The sequence below is a fragment of the Manis javanica genome, chromosome 17 (genome assembly GCF_040802235.1).
Source record: "Manis javanica isolate MJ-LG chromosome 17, MJ_LKY, whole genome shotgun sequence".
NCBI classification, from domain to species: Eukaryota; Metazoa; Chordata; class Mammalia; order Pholidota; family Manidae; genus Manis; species Manis javanica.
The window spans coordinates 31,074,061-31,090,056 of NC_133172.1; positions in this window are offsets into that span (position 1 = coordinate 31,074,061).

Consider the following 15,996-nt stretch of genomic DNA (forward strand, 5'->3'; position numbering starts at 1 on the left):
AATATGTTGAAGCCCTAACCCTCAATAGCTCAGAATGCAACTGTATTTGGAGCCAGGGCCTTTAAAGATGTGATTAAGATAAAATGAGGCCCTAATGGATTGCCTAATCAGGGTAGACCCTAATCCCAACTGCCTGGTGTCCTTATCAGAAGAGAAACACCAGAGATGTGACTCTACAGAGGAAAAACCATGTGAGGACACAGCAAGAAAACAGTCAAGGAGAGAGGCCCCAGGAGAATCAACCCTGCCAGCACCTTGATCTTGGACTTCTAGCCTCCAGAACCATGAGAAAATTAATTTCTGTTGTTCCAGCCACCCAATCTATGGCATTTTGTATGGCAGCCCGAGCAAAGTAATACACACTCTATTGTGGAATTCTGTTCTTTTCCCTTATATATACTCATCCTGGTTTTTAAATACAGATTTGTTGTAGACACTGCTGCTGCTTGTCAGTATTCCCAGTCCTCTATTCTCTTGAGACATGGGAGGATTGGACTTCCCAGTTCCTGGTGACTAGGAGTATTTACATGACTTGCTTTTGCCAAGGAAACATAAGTGGAAGTGACACACATCACTTCTGAGCAGCAGCAGTTAAGAGGTCAAGCCCAAATCTCTGTGCTCTGTGCTCTCTTTCTCTGCTAGGCAACAAGGGAGCACAGGTGTTGACATGGAGATGCCGTGATATCAGAGCAGCCTGAGCTGCACGAGCTGTCCTCAAGAGCCTTCTGGACCTGGAGTAAACCTGAGTGAGGAAGAAATGAATCTCTGTTGTGTTAAGTTACTGAGATCTCTGGGTTCTTATTGAGACATAGCCTTACCTGTGTGGACTGCTATAACATGGACTTGTATTTTGCTAACAATCTAAGTTTCATCAGGGTGGGGCCTTGGCCCCTTTGTCCCTGTCTCTATCACTGGTGTCTAACACAGTATCTAGTACACAGTAGGTGCTTAGTAGACTTTTGTAGGATGAATGGATCTGGGTCCCCTCCTCCCCAATACCCAGGATAAGGCTTGGCACAGTCCATGCTAAGTAATGTCTCTTGAAATAAACAGAACTGAGCAGAACCAGGGCTTCTCCCTTATGAATGTTCATTCCCGCCTGCCCCACTCCCACCCCAGACCCTAGCCTTCCCTTCTTCCCAGAGTATGTTGTCTCCCAACAGGTACTACATGTATTTTGAGTGCTCTTGGACCTCACAACTTACCATTTGCCATTTGTTATCTCAAGATTAACAGTCTGGCAGGTTTTGCTAAAGTGGTGCTTTTACTGTGCTGGGTAGGGGTGATGCCCCAGCAAACAAGATAGACACACTTCTTCCCCTGATGTAGCCATTTTCAGGCAGAAGAACTTCTGGACCCCCACAGAGTGATGAAGTGGCTAAAAAGCCAGCAGTCTGGCAAAGGGGGAGTTGCATCTCTGCTGCCTCCCTAAAAAGCCCTTCTATCCCAGACTGCATCACCCCTTGGACAGTGTCATGTAAACATAGGGAGACAATGCAAGGAGACACTGTCCTGGACATGTTAGCAAAGTCAAAAACTATACTGTGGTCCTCACATCCTTGGCCTAGCACATTGTAGGTCAGGCATGGCCAAAAGGTTTCATTTCACCTGTCAACTCCACTAATTCAAGAAGGCTTTAGGAAGGTTTTGAGGCTGATACAGTCAGAAAAGTTTCTGTCATCAGTTTGTGATGTCTGCCACGACTACAGTGTAGCGATGGAGGGAGGAGGGTGGCATGCACACCATATTTCCATCATTTGCGTTGTAAATACTCTATAAATGTTGGTGCAAGTCTATAGCACACTAAGTTTTCCCAAAAAAAAGCCAAAGAATATTTGAAGAAGAAAAGTCCTCAATTGGTCAATAGATTTAGATTGAGAATCAACTGTATGCCCAGCTCTCTACAAGAACAGGTGAGAGGCCTGGCCTCAGGACACAGACACACATATCACACATATACACACACACACACATAGAGCAAACGGGAAGTCGCTGCTCCTCTTCAACAGTGAGAACAAAAGCCACTGGAGGCCTATTTCTCGTGGATGAGCAGGGTGGATCCCCATGAGAAGCAGCCAGACAGGGGGTGCCGATGTGCCTACCTTCACCGCTGAGACCAGATCCCCCACTCTGAGGAAGGCCTTGAGCCTGATCCCATGAACGAAATGGCATTAAGAGGCACTGTACACAAAAACTTCAGACATTTACAAGCCACCTGCACAATCTTTGCCATAGTTCTAAACCTCTATTATTGGGTACTTAATAATTTTTGTAAATCAACTATCTTTTGATTTTAAATACATTTATTTTTGAATGTGAACTTCATAACATCCCTGTAAATTAAAAAAACAGTATTGTTTGTCATCAATAGAAGGTCATTGTCAAACAACCTCATTAAATAAATTGCATTAAAATAAAAATATCCATTTCTGTGCCTCCTGAAATCACTTGCATGAAAACATTGGTCCAATGGAAAGAGAACTCTACTAAAAATCAGAATAACAGCATAATTCTTCTGGCTGCTCTAAAAATTATGGTCATTTATTGAGAACTGGCTATGTGTCAGATACTATACGTATTTTTCCTTTAGTTCTTATGCCAGGTAGGTATTAGAAAATCCACTTCTCAGATAAGAAAACTGAGTCTAAGGAACTTAAGTAATTTTCCCAGTCACATAGCTAAAAAGCACCAGAACTGGAGTTTATATTCATACCTCGCTGACTCCAAGTTCTGGGTTTTCCCTATGCCACCACTCTGAACTCTCAGTTTTCTTGGCCTCTCTGGGCTTTAGCGTGGTCTTCTGCAAGATGCAGGTATCAGACCAGACATCCTCTAAGGGTTTTGGACTCCAAAGGTTGTGGCTGGGACCACAAACCAGGAAGCATCCCCACCTCTGGCTCCAAGGGGTCTGAGGTAAATAAGGTACTTTGTTTAGAAAGATCCAAGCAGATCTAGGAAGCTGAGGGAATGATTGGAATATTCTGATTAATAAAGAGTGCTGGTATAATTGACAACATGTCTGAAAGAAAACAAAGTTAGACCTCTGTCTGACATTATTTACAGCAAGGAACTCCAGGCAGATTTAAATGTAAAAATAGAAAAAAGTTAAACAATAAGTTACATCTGTTATCTATTGTCCATAATTCATTAAATAGTGGGGAAAAAACACAAGCTGCATAGAAATATGTATAGTAAAATCCCATCTGGGGGAACTAAAGCAAAAAAGAAAAAGCCCACTTAAGAGTATACATGTTTATAATTATCTGTCCAGGCTTAGAGAAAGACCTGGAAGCACAGACCTGGAAGAAAGAAAGAAAGATAGCATTGGTTATCTCCCCCATGGGGGACTGTGGGGAGGGATCAATAGAGGAGACAACAGAAAGAGGTATAAGAAAGAAAGAAAACAGGTTCATTACAAACTGGAACAACTAATATGATAAGTAAAAACACCAGATATAAAATATTATCTATGACACTACTGCAAACATTCACTTAACTATGTAGACAAGAAAGACAATTAAGTAACCATGTAGATAAGAGTTATGACATAACAAAAACATTGACTTGATTAGGTCACAGAATTTTGGGAAATTTTTATCTTACAATTCTACTATTTTAGTTGTTTTTGCAATATTTTAATATAAAGTACTATCATTAAAAGTAAAATGTCCCCAATTTTCTGGTTATGTCCAGGAAAAAAAGGAGACTGCTTTCACATACACTACACAGAGCATTGTCATATGGAGCTCCCAAGCAGGGCCAACACAGGCAGCTCTGAGTGGCAAGGTTAATGCTCTTTGCACTTACCCTCTGAGTGTCTACAGGATTTTCCAAGTTACAGAAAAGGCCCCTTGTGAACTGTGGTTTCACCCGTAAGGCTTTCACTTTAACCATTTAATTTGGATTCCAATCAGCATGGCAAAGCTGATGACAAACATTCCTGGATAACAAAGCTCTTGGCCAGGTTGGAAATGGCACCATTGACAGAATTTTTGAGTTTGACTTTTCCAAGGCACCCCAAGTCTGTGCTAGCGAGACAAGGCAGTCATGGTCCTCTGTAGCTGGGAGAAAGGAAGGTTTTCATCTTTTATTAAACAATGGACATAGCTAAAAGTGCTACCTTGGAGAGTCAAGGTTTAAAGAAGCAAACTGATATATTTTGCTAATTAAGCCATTAAAAACCTCATTTAGGTGTAAATAAGGAAGGCCCATTAAATTTTAATGTACAGCCCGGGGTGTGAGCTTGGCTCTTGGGCTAAGTGCCCAGGCCCTGACCCTAGGAAAGTGATTAAAAATAGAACTTCCACCAAAGCACTTTCTAGCCCCTTCTGGAATAGAAGTTGCTGCCCCCCAAATGAGACACCGTTTCTACACGTGGCTTTCTGCATCCAGGACAGACAACACACTCAGGGACCACAAATGGAAGGGAAAATGATTCCTCCAGGCTCCCTCCACCCTTGTAGGTGTAGTTATACCTACAGTTAACAATAACAGTGCAGTAACAATACAGTTAATAATACAGTATTTTGCTCCTAAAATTTTGTTAAGAGGGAAGATATTATGTGAAGTTTTACCACAGTGAAAAAAGGAAGAGAGGGAGGGAAGGAGAAAAAGAGAGGGAAAGAAAGAAAAGCAGGAAGGCATGGAGGCAGAAAGAGAGAGGAAGGAAGGAAGGAAGGAAGGAAGGAAGGAAGGAAGGAAGGAAGGAAGGAAGGAAGGAAGGAAGGAAGGAAGGAAGGAAGGAAGGGAGGGAGGGACGGACGGACGGACGGACGAAGGGAGAAGCTTGCAAATGGCCAGGATACTGAGTGATGGGGTGAGTCAGGGATAGGGCTTGGAGCTGGGGCAGTAATTTGGAGATTATCCTAAATGCAGTGAGAAGCTATCAAAATTTTAAGGAGGGGAGTGACATTATCTGCTTTACCTGCTTTAAAGATCTCTCTGTCTACCATGCTGTGAATGAAGTAGAGCCAAGGGTGACCACCTAGAGTGCAATTAGGAGGCTCTTACCACAGTGCAAATAATGGCCTTGGGAATGAGAGAAGTGGACAGATCCCCAGTGTATTTAGGGACTGGCAGAACTTGTCACTAGATGAGAAATGGAGTTGGGGGAAGATAAAAGAGGAATCCATGGTGGCTTCCAGGTTCTTGGCAGGAGAATTATTCAGAGCTGCTGCGCTGAATGCCTGTGAGTACCTGAGTCTGCTAGGGGGGGAAATAACCCCTACCCAAAATAAAAAGAAAAGCACCACAGGCAGAGCAATAGCTAGAAGCCCCTGGGGGTAGCTAGCAGGTGTTAGATAGGTCTGTGGAACTGTGTTTGTGACCTTCTAGATCCATGTCTTCTGGCATTCTTGACCCATCTGGGCCCCTGTCTCACATACACAGCCTGAGGTTATCACTGAGGCCTATGTAGGAAGCAGCGAGAAACAGGAAAGGGAGACTCTCAGACCATGAGGACATCGTCTAAGTACCTAGTATGTGCCCCGCATGTTCCTAAGCCTTCTGCAGAGGATGCAAACATTCCAGACCTCAAGTTATAATCTTGTTAAAGAAGCAAAATGCATAAACAAAATACATAAAAGTTGTCCCATCCAGATCCACCCCCTGCTGTGTTCATTCTTCAAGCCCATGTGGGTGAGGTGATACTAAGGTATTTCCAACTTGTCATCAGTCATCACTAATTCCTGCATTTTACTGGTGCTGGGGTTAATGCTGTAAGCCAAGAATGACCACTGTTGGATATTCATGACCAAATGATAAGGAGGAAGATCCCTGGTCTGCCTGCCCAGGGTGTGATTCTAGGACCCAGGAAATTACCAACCACAGGCCCTGTAGAGTCAGGCCCCCCCATCCCATATCTCCTATCCCTTTCTTTGTTTCAGCCACAACAGTCTTCTTTTAGTTCTTGAAAGTTCTTTCCTGCCTCAGGACCTTTGCACATGCTTTACCCTTATGTTCTTATACTCCCCCATGTCTTATCCCACTCAGCTTCTCTTAACTGTTCATCTCTCAGCTCAAGCCTCACGGCCTAGGGGAAGCTTCCATCTCTCTCCTTACTCCCAGCAAGGTTCCTTTGTTAATCTGCAGTTAAAGGACTTTTATCTTCCCCTTCACAGGGATTCTCCAGTTCCCAATGATATACTGATTAGTGTAATTATTTCATTACTGTCCAGCTCCTCCACTCATCAATAAGTCCCATAAAGTGTAAAGAAAGTCTGTTTTTTGCTTATCCCCAGTGCCTAGCACAATGCCAAACCCAAAGCCCTTAAACAAAGAATGAAAAAAGAAACAATGAATGAGTGGTGAATGAATAGGTGAATGGATGAATGAGTGAATTCCTTCATGGCAGCAAGTGTCCGGGATGTGTGTAGTAGTCTGGGCAATGGCACCATGCCCCCTGGGGGTGTTCCAGGGCAGTCAGGCACAACCAGCCTGTGCCAGACCAATATGAGAGGGAGGCACTTTCAGAGGGACCAACTTGCCTTGCCCATGCTTGGAAGAGCCCTTTGTTATTAGTTCACTGAGGCCAGAAATTAGTTAGCTGCAGTGCCAGCAGATGATTGCAGGGGTCAGTGCCCCTGAATCCATGATATTGAACAATTCCATCATTTCTGGCCGCTAAGTGATGCTAGACGAGTGATTCATGATTGGGGAATGGAGGAAAGTGCTAAATTCCAGTAGCTCTCCTGTTCCTGACAAGCCCTGAGCTGAAGTGGGGTTTAGGACATCAAAGCAGGCAGGCTCCCAAGTTCGATCTTCTTAGGCCAGAGATCTTCCCTCCCGTGGAGGATGCTGTTACTCTGACCATTGTGCACAAAATCCCAACAGCTTTGCCCATTTATTCACTGGCCCTGTGGGTGTCCAAAACCTGCTGCTCTCTGCCAGCTTGTAGCACTGGGGAATGGGGAAGCCCATAGAGCATGCAGCAAAGCCAACACGACTGGGAAACAGGTTGAAAAAACAGATCCAGTCAAAACCCAAACTAAAGGCCAGCACATTAAAAATCTTCCTAGAGAAGGTGGGATTTGGACTGCATCTTACAGAGGAGTTATAAATCAGAAGGTGGAGGAGTGGGGAAGGGGGAGCAGGGCAGAGGTCTCAAGCTTGTGCTGGTGTGGTAGAGAATGGGGGGTGGGGATGAGTGGGTGAGAGTTTTGAGCATCCTTTGCTTTGCTGTTAGAAGCAAGAAGCAATCACCTAGTGTCCCATAGAGAAGGGGTATTTTCAGATGGACCAGCAGGTTCTGTGGTGTCTAAGCCACCTTTGAGTTTTGGGCTGTGTCTGTCATCACGACAAAGTGAAAATCTGCCTCCATTTCAGAGGCTGTTTTTTTGATGTCTGGCTGACTCTCAAAATGCTCCACCATGCTTTTCATCTCACTCACCCAAGCTAAGTTGTAATCTTTCAAGAGTCAACCATACCATAACAATCAAACCAAGATGGATGGAGGACAAATGCCAACCCCAGTCCACTGGTTTGGCTCAGAGTTAGGGGTGCCTTCCTTACTGAGAGAGACAGACAAAAAGAAGAGGGTTATGTAATCACTCCCACCTTTTCTCAGGATGAATGGAAGTAAAGTTTGTAATTCTACACAATGTATTTGGGTTCAGAAAGCCCAGAACCAGGGAGCTAAATCTCTGCCTTCTCATCCTGAATCCCGCTTACACTGCCCAGCAACATGAACTCAAACAAATTGTTAAACTTCCTGAATCTTTCTTCTCTCATCTGTAAAATAAGATGAAAAATGCCTACTGGTCTAGGAAGCCCTCTCTGAGGAAATGAAATTCAAGACGAGACCTAATTTTGAGAAAAATACAGATGCGAATTTCTGGGGAAAGTGCATGCCAGGCAAAGGAAATAGAAAGTCCAAAGGCCCTAAGGCAGGAGCAAGCCTGGCTTATTTGAAGAATAACGACAACAAAATTGAAGCTGTTATGGCTGGAGGAGAGAGAAGGAGGAAACGATGGTAGGTTATGTCAAAGAAGTAGTGAGGAGCCCGTATATATGACCTCCAAGGGCATGGTTTATACTAAACATGGAGACAGCATCAACGTGTTGCAGGCAGGAAAGTGATACAATACAATTTACATTTGTGAAAGAGAATCCTGGCTGGGTAGAAAGAATGGATCAGGATTGGTGGGAGGCAAGGTTCAAGCATGAATATTTATGAGACCATTGAAGACATTCCAGCAAGAAGATGGTTGTAGCTGAACTAGAGTAATACCAGTAGAAGTGGAGACATAGATGGATTGGGGATCTATCAAGGAAGTAAAATCAGTGAGATATGCCCAAAAGTCCAACAGTCTTGATTTGTTTTGTCCCATCTTTGTCCCCTCAGTCCAAGCTGGTAGCATTTCTGCTGAGATGGTCGATTGGATCAACAATTTGCACATATAATCTCTTTAGCCAATGGTTGTCGAGAGATGCTCTTCTCTCCAGAGCATGCTTTCTCATCTTTTGTAATAAAGATAGGCTGAGAATTTTTCAAATCTTCAAGTTCTAATTCCTTTTTGCTTAACAATTCCTTCTTCAATTTATTCCTTTCCTCTTGCATTTTACTATGAGCAGCAAGGAGAAACCAGGTCGCGGTATCAACACTTAGCTCAAAAATCTCCTCAGCTAAATACCCAAGTTCATCATTTGCAAGTTCTAATTTTCACAAAACAGAGCACAATTCAGCCAAATTCTCTGCTGCTTTACAACAAAGATCATCCTTCCTCCGGTTTTTAATAACATGTTTCTCATTTCCACTGAGATCTCACTGACTTGAACATTCATATTTATGGTAACAGTCTCTCTTCAAAACAATCTAAGCTTTTTTCTATCATGAACCTTAAAATTCTTCCAGCCTAGGAAGATTCTGGAAAGAAGGCAGAGTAGGAAGCTCTAGGAATCTGTCTCTCTTCCTAAAAACAATTGTGATAGCAGAGTATGTCTGATGTGACTATTTTGGACCTCTGGAGTCTATTGAAGCTTGCAATGTCCTGGCTTGGGTGGTAAAATTAAGTTAATTTCCATTAATTTCAACTCTTATCCCAGGAGCAGCTGCTGCTAACCCACTTCTAGCCCATGGCAGGTAGCTGTGTACATATTCCTGGAACAGCTTGCACACAACTTGTGGGAGCCAAAGTAGGGAAAAGAGACCTCATCCTACAAATATTGGACTATTTGGTACTAGAGGTTCTAGCCAGAGTAATTATGCAAAGAAAATAAATGAAAGTCTTACAAATTGGAAAAGAAGAAAAAATTACATTTGCAGGTGATACAATTTTATAGGTAGAAAACCCTAAAGATACACAAACTGTCAGAACTAATATATGAATCAGCAAAATATCAGGATACTAAGTCAACATGCAAAAGTTAGCTGCATTTCTATGTACTAACAATGAACAATCTGAGAGGGAACTACAAAACAATTCCATTTACAACAGCATTAACAGAATTAAAATCGTTAGGAATTAACTAAGGAGGTGAAAGACTTGCACAGTGGAGACTACAAAACATTGCTGAAAGAAATTAAAGAAAACATAAATATGAGGTCCAAGATGGAGGCATTGGAAGATCCTGAACACACCTCCTCCCAAATCTACAGCTACATATGGATAATTTCCCTCTGAAAAATATCTAAAAACTAGACGAACTGCTTCTCCACAACTAAGGATAAAAGGACCACATTGAAATGGGTAGAGAGGTAGATACACAGTCTCACCAAAATCCCCACCCCTAATGTGGTAACACTCAATAGGGAGGAATCTCACCAGTCTGGTGCTTCCTCCAGAGAAACAAGGGGTTGGCCTCCTCATCAGGCACCCCAACCCTTGGGATCTGCACAGGAGAGATGAGCCCCCAAAAATGTCTGGCTTAGAAAACCAACAGGGCTGATGTCCAAGGTACCCAAAATGCTATAGGAAACTGACATTCTCTTTTTAAAGGACTTGTGTGCGTTCTCACTCACAATGGGATCCAGTGCAAAACCACCAGTTTGAAAAGCACTGTTCTATATGTGAAGGAGATTTTTGCTGGTCAGGTGGCATATGTTGGAGGGGCAGGTGACAGTTGGGCTCTCACTGGAGGTGGAGGTGGTGTTGAATGGCACCTACACTTGGCACCCTCCTGCTGCCTTTCCAGGATAAGTGAGGGCAAGTGGTCATGACACTGGCTGCCTTGCTGAGGCTGGAGAGCAAGGGCAGTTTCAGTGATCCCTCGCTCCCTAGCTGGGGCAAGTTGCCCTACTCTCTCACATCTTGGCTGGGGCTAACAAGCCTGAGTGGTTGTTGCATTCTCCCACTCCCAACCTGGGGCTCGTATATGTGTGCAGACAGAACACTGTCCCATATCATCACTGAAGTCTGCAGGTATGCACAGTCAGGACATTTTCCTACTGCTTTTTAAAGCCAGTGAACATGCGCTACCCCCCACACTCCCCAGCTGCCCTGCTACAGCCAGAGGGCATGTGGCAGCCACACAGAGGGTGCCCCTGCTCACCCAACACCAGTGGCAAGGGGCTGGTATTCCTGAGCTCCAGGAGACTCTGACAATCAGAAAGACAGTTCTTGTCAGGCCACCAACCCAGGGCACTGCACAGACAACAAACTGAAACACATCAAGCCTTCTGTGAGAAAGGCCTACTTATTTATCCTGGAACTCCAGCCTGAGGAACAAACTTTAGGTTTCCCACATATTTAGAGGTTATGGAGGCTCCCAGGGAACGTAACCAGGGAGACACTGTCCTTGTGCACCACTTTGGCCTCATACAACTCAATGAGACCTCCCAGAAAAGGAGCTTATGTACTTATCTAGAGCCCCAATTTTTGCAACTGTCACTCAGGGGACACCTCCAAATCTTATCCAGGGGCCAGCAAGACTTAAACTTGCATCCACACAGGACTGTATATGTTTGCCTAAGGATCTGGGTTCTATTCTAATCAGTGTGAAACTAAGTACTAAATACAATTAGTACGTCCCTTGGAACACCGACAGGTCTTGGCACACCCTTAACATTGGGGATATACCAAGAATAAAACAGGCCATGTGTATCACAATTGTTTGAAAGACAACCAACAGCTAAAGCAAGGGTGAACAGGATGTTTCATCACCTACGCTCCTTCAAGACTGAAAGAGGTAACTGTTTCACCTAATACAGAGAAACAAACACAGAGAGTCAAGCAAAATGTGGAAAGAGAAAAATCTATTCCAAACAAGAGAACAAGGCAAAAACTCAAAAAAAAAAGACAAACCACCTTACTGACACAGAGATAAGTAATCTACCTTATAAGGAATTCAAAGTAATGGTCATGAAGTTGCTTACTGAATGCAGAAGAAGCATGAACACAGTGAATAGTTTAACAACGAGACACAAAATATAAGAAGTCAGAGAGCTGAAGAATACAATAACTGAACTGAGAAATACACAAGAGGGCCAACTAGATGAAACAGAAGAATGCATCACCAAGCTAGAAGATGAAACATTAGGACTCACCCAGACAGGGCAGTCAAAAGAAAAAAGGATAAAGAAATGACCATAACTTAATAGATTTATAGTATAACTTAAAGTGGAATAAGATTTCAGAAGAAAAGAGAGGGAAAGGGGCAGAATACTTATTTGAATGGCTGAAAACTTCCCTAATCTTGGGGAGGAAACAGACATCCAGGTCCAGAAAGCCCAGAGAGTTCCAAACAAAATGCATATAAAGATACCCACACAAGACACATTTTAATTAAAATGGTAAAATTTAAAGATAAAGAGAGAATCGTAAAGTCAACAAGAGAAAAACAAACTGTTACAAAGAAAACCCCATGAGGCTATCAGCAGATTTTTCCAGCACAGATTGAGCTGGCCAGAAGAGAGTGGCATGGCATATTCAAAATGCTGAAAGGAAAAGACTTCCAACCAAAAATACTCTACCCAGCAAGGCATCATTCAGAAATGAAGGAGAAATAGAGTTTTTTAAATAAACAAAGCTAAAGAAGTTCATCACCCTAAACTGGCCTTATAAGAAATATTAAAGGACTTCTTTAAGAGGAAAAGAAATGACACTAATTAACAATGAGAAAACATATGAAAGTAAAAAAAAATCACTGGAAAAGGTAAATATATGTAAAAGGTAATAGATAAATCACTTATAAATCTAGTGTGAAGGTTAAAAGACAAAAGTAGTAAAATTAAAACTATTAGTTTATTCAGGGGTACATGAAATTAAAAATATATGATATCAAAAACATAAAGCATGAGAGAGGTAGTAAAAATGTAAAGTTTGGAATGAGTTCAAATTTAAGCTGCTATTGACCTCAAACTGACTGTCATATACCTACAATACTATATGTGAACTTTACAGTAACCACAAAATAAAAACTTATAGTAAATGCACAAAGGAAAATGAGAAAGGAATCTAAACATAACACTAAAGAAAGTCATTATGCCACAAAGGAAGAGAGAGAAAAAAAGAAAAGAACAGAGAAAAACTTTAAAAACAGGCAGAAAACAACTAACTAATCACAAAAAGTACACATTTATCAATAATTACTTTAAATGTAAATGGACTAAATTGTCCAAACAAAAGACATAGAATGGCTGCATGGATTAAAAAAAAAAGACTTGTCTATATATTGCCTACAAGATACTCTCTTCAAAAGTAAGGACACAAAAAAGACTGAAAGTCAGAGGATTAAAGCCTAATTTGGCTACCCAGAAAATGAATTAAGATACAATATGAAGAAGAACTTCCAACATCAACATCCTCTGGAAGAGTCACTCCAGAAGATGATTATCAAAAAACTTCAACAAAGATCCTGGCACTGTTGCAGTTGTAGCTGTATTCATCCTGCTGGTTCCTGGACTTGCCACTGGAATGAAGAAGGAGATATCTAAGTTGGCCTGTGCATATAGTAAAACAACAAACTTGACTGAATCTATATTGTTAGAACTCAACCAAGAATTAGAAGAAGTGCAAGTTGTAGCGCTCCAAAATCATGCGACTATAGACTATCTTCTGTTAAAAGAACATATGGGATGTGAACAGTTCCCAGAAATGGGTTGCTTTAATTTGTCTGATTTCTCTCAGACTGTTCAAGTACAGTTGGACAATATCCATCATATCATAGACAAATTTTCACAAATGCCTAGGGTGTCTACTGGTTTTCTTGGCTTCACTGGAGATGGCTGGAAATTATAGATCTGCTTTGTTTATGTAACTGTATTTCTATTATGTTAATATGTGTGCACAATTAGTAGTTTGTTAAAACCTATACATGCTTATGTTACTCTACAAGAAGTTATGTCAAAGAAATAATCAATCTTCCCATGTTTTCTTCCATCTGCTACTTCTATAGTTTTTCTTCTTCCTTCCTAATTACAGCCCTTTAGTAGAATTTGTGCCTCATATCAAAATTTACCGAGTATCATAATTCTTCCAAGTGGTAAAGATACCTCAAGAAATATGCTGGGCATAGAAGCCACAGGGCATAAATTTGCAAAGAAGTAAAAAGCTAACCTTTTCAAAGAATATTGCTTTTCTCTCACTTACCAACTTTACATTTCCCTGTATGGCCCTGGAAGATGACTGGTTAGCCAGAGATGGGTAAGATTCCTCAAGGGAGGAACAACCTAAGACAGGCACAGTCACAGGGGGGCCATCAGGTGAGAAATTGGGGATCAACAGAGGTGAGGCTTAGAACCTCACCCCCCCCCCCCGTTTTGAGAGAAATATTCTGCATCCATGGATGTTTTGTTGCACTTGTTCTAGTTTGGACTAATACTTAGTCTATAGGCACAGACCTGATCATCTACATTTGCCCTCTTACAGCACTAAATTATGTTTTCTACCTTTATCTTACATCTACCTACCACTTCAGCATTTCATTAAAAAAAAATAAGGGAGAAATGTGGGATTCACATATAAATCAAATATCTGACTTGATTGTTTATAGTTCATGATGCATGATCAAAACCATAAGTTTCTAATATGACTGCCCTTGCACTGTTCAACATGTAAGAACTTATTCACTATGTAAGACCTTGTTCACCATGCAAGAACTTGTTCGTTATGCTTCAGGAGATTGGAGACTGTTGAGAATTAAGCTTGGGGTTAATTAATGATTGTGCATTGAGTCCCCTGTACAGAATTTTATTGTTGTTAACAACCACTTGATCAATAAATATGAGAGATGCCCTCTCAAAAAAAAAAAAAGACTGAAAGTGAATGAATGGGAAAAGATAATCCATGTGAGTTGAAATAAAAGAAAGGAGGAGTAGCTTTCCTCCCATTAGAAAAAATAGACTTTAAAACAAAGAGGGTAATAAAAGACAATGAAAGGCACTATATAATGATAAAGAGGTCAACCAAGAAGACATAACTTTATAAATATATATGCACCCAATATAGGAGCACCTAAATATATAAAGCAAAATTAGCAGACCTATAGGGGAAAATAAACAGTAATCAGTAATAGTAGGGGATCTTAACAACCCACCTATATCAATGGATAGATAGATCATCCAGAAAGAAAAATAAATGAGGAAACATCCACCTTAAATGGCATTAGACCAGGTGGACTTAATACAGAACATTTCCTTCAAAAACGGCAAAGTATATATTGTTCTTTGGAACAATGCACGTGGAACATTCTCTAGAATAGATCACGTGTTAGGACACAAAACAAGTTTTAAAAAATTCAAGAACATTGAAATCAAGCATCTTTTCCAACCACAATAGTATGAAACTAGAAATCACTTATAAGAAGAAGACAGGAAAAGCCACAAATATTAAACACCATGCTCTGGAAAAACCACTGGATCATAAAAGAAATCAAAGGAGAAATCAAAAACACCTAGACATAAATGAAAACAGAAATACTACATACCAAATCAATTGAATGCAGCAAAAGTGGTTCTAAGAAAGAAGTTCATAGCAATACAGGCTTCAAGACTTCATGAAAAATCTCAAATAAACAGTTTAACTTTACACCTAAAGAAACTAGAGAAAGAAGAACAAACAAACCCCAAAGTTAGTAGAAGGAAGAAAATAATAAAGATCAGAGTGGAAAAGAAATGAAATAGAGCCTAATAAGACAATAGATTGATCAACGAAACTAAGACCTAGTTATCTGAAAAGAAAAACAAAATTGACAAACCCTTAGCCAGACTCACCAAGAAAAAGAGAGAGAGCTCAAATAAATAAAATCAGACATGAAAGAGAAGTCACAACTGATACCACAGAAACACAAAAGATCCTAAGAGACTACTATGGTCAGTTATATGGCAATAAATTGAACAATCTAGAAGAAATGGATACATTTCTATAAATACACAATTTTCCAAGACTGAATCAGGAAGAAATAGAAAGTCTGAATAGACTGATCACTATTAAGGGGATTGAATCAGTAATAAAAGTCCTCCTACCGAACAAAAGCCAGTTTCACTGGTGAAGTCTACCAAACATTTGAAGATGTAATGCCTATCTTTTTTAAATTCTTCAAAAAAATTGAAGAGAAGGCAACACTTTCAAACTTGTTTTATGAGGTCAGCATTATCCTGATACCAAAACCATACAAGGACACCAGACACACAAAAAAAGGAAATTATAGGCCAATATCTCTGATGAACGTAAGTTCAAAAATCTTCAACAAAATGTTTGTAAAACACATTAACAATATATTAAAAAGGATCATACACCAAGATCACTGGGATTATTCCTGGGGTGCAAAGATGGTTCAACATCCACAAATCAATCAACATGATACATCACATTAACAAATTTTTTAATCATATGATCATCCCCATATATGCAAGGAAAGCATTTGACAAAATCCAACATCTACTATAATAAAACTCTCAGCAAAGTGGGTAAAAAGGGTCGTAGTTTAACACAATAAAGGCCATATATGACAAACCCATAACTAACACCATACTTGATAGTGAAAAGTTGAAAACTTTTCTTCTAAGATCAAGAACAAGACAAGGATGCTCATTCTCCCCACTTATTCAGCAGAGTATTG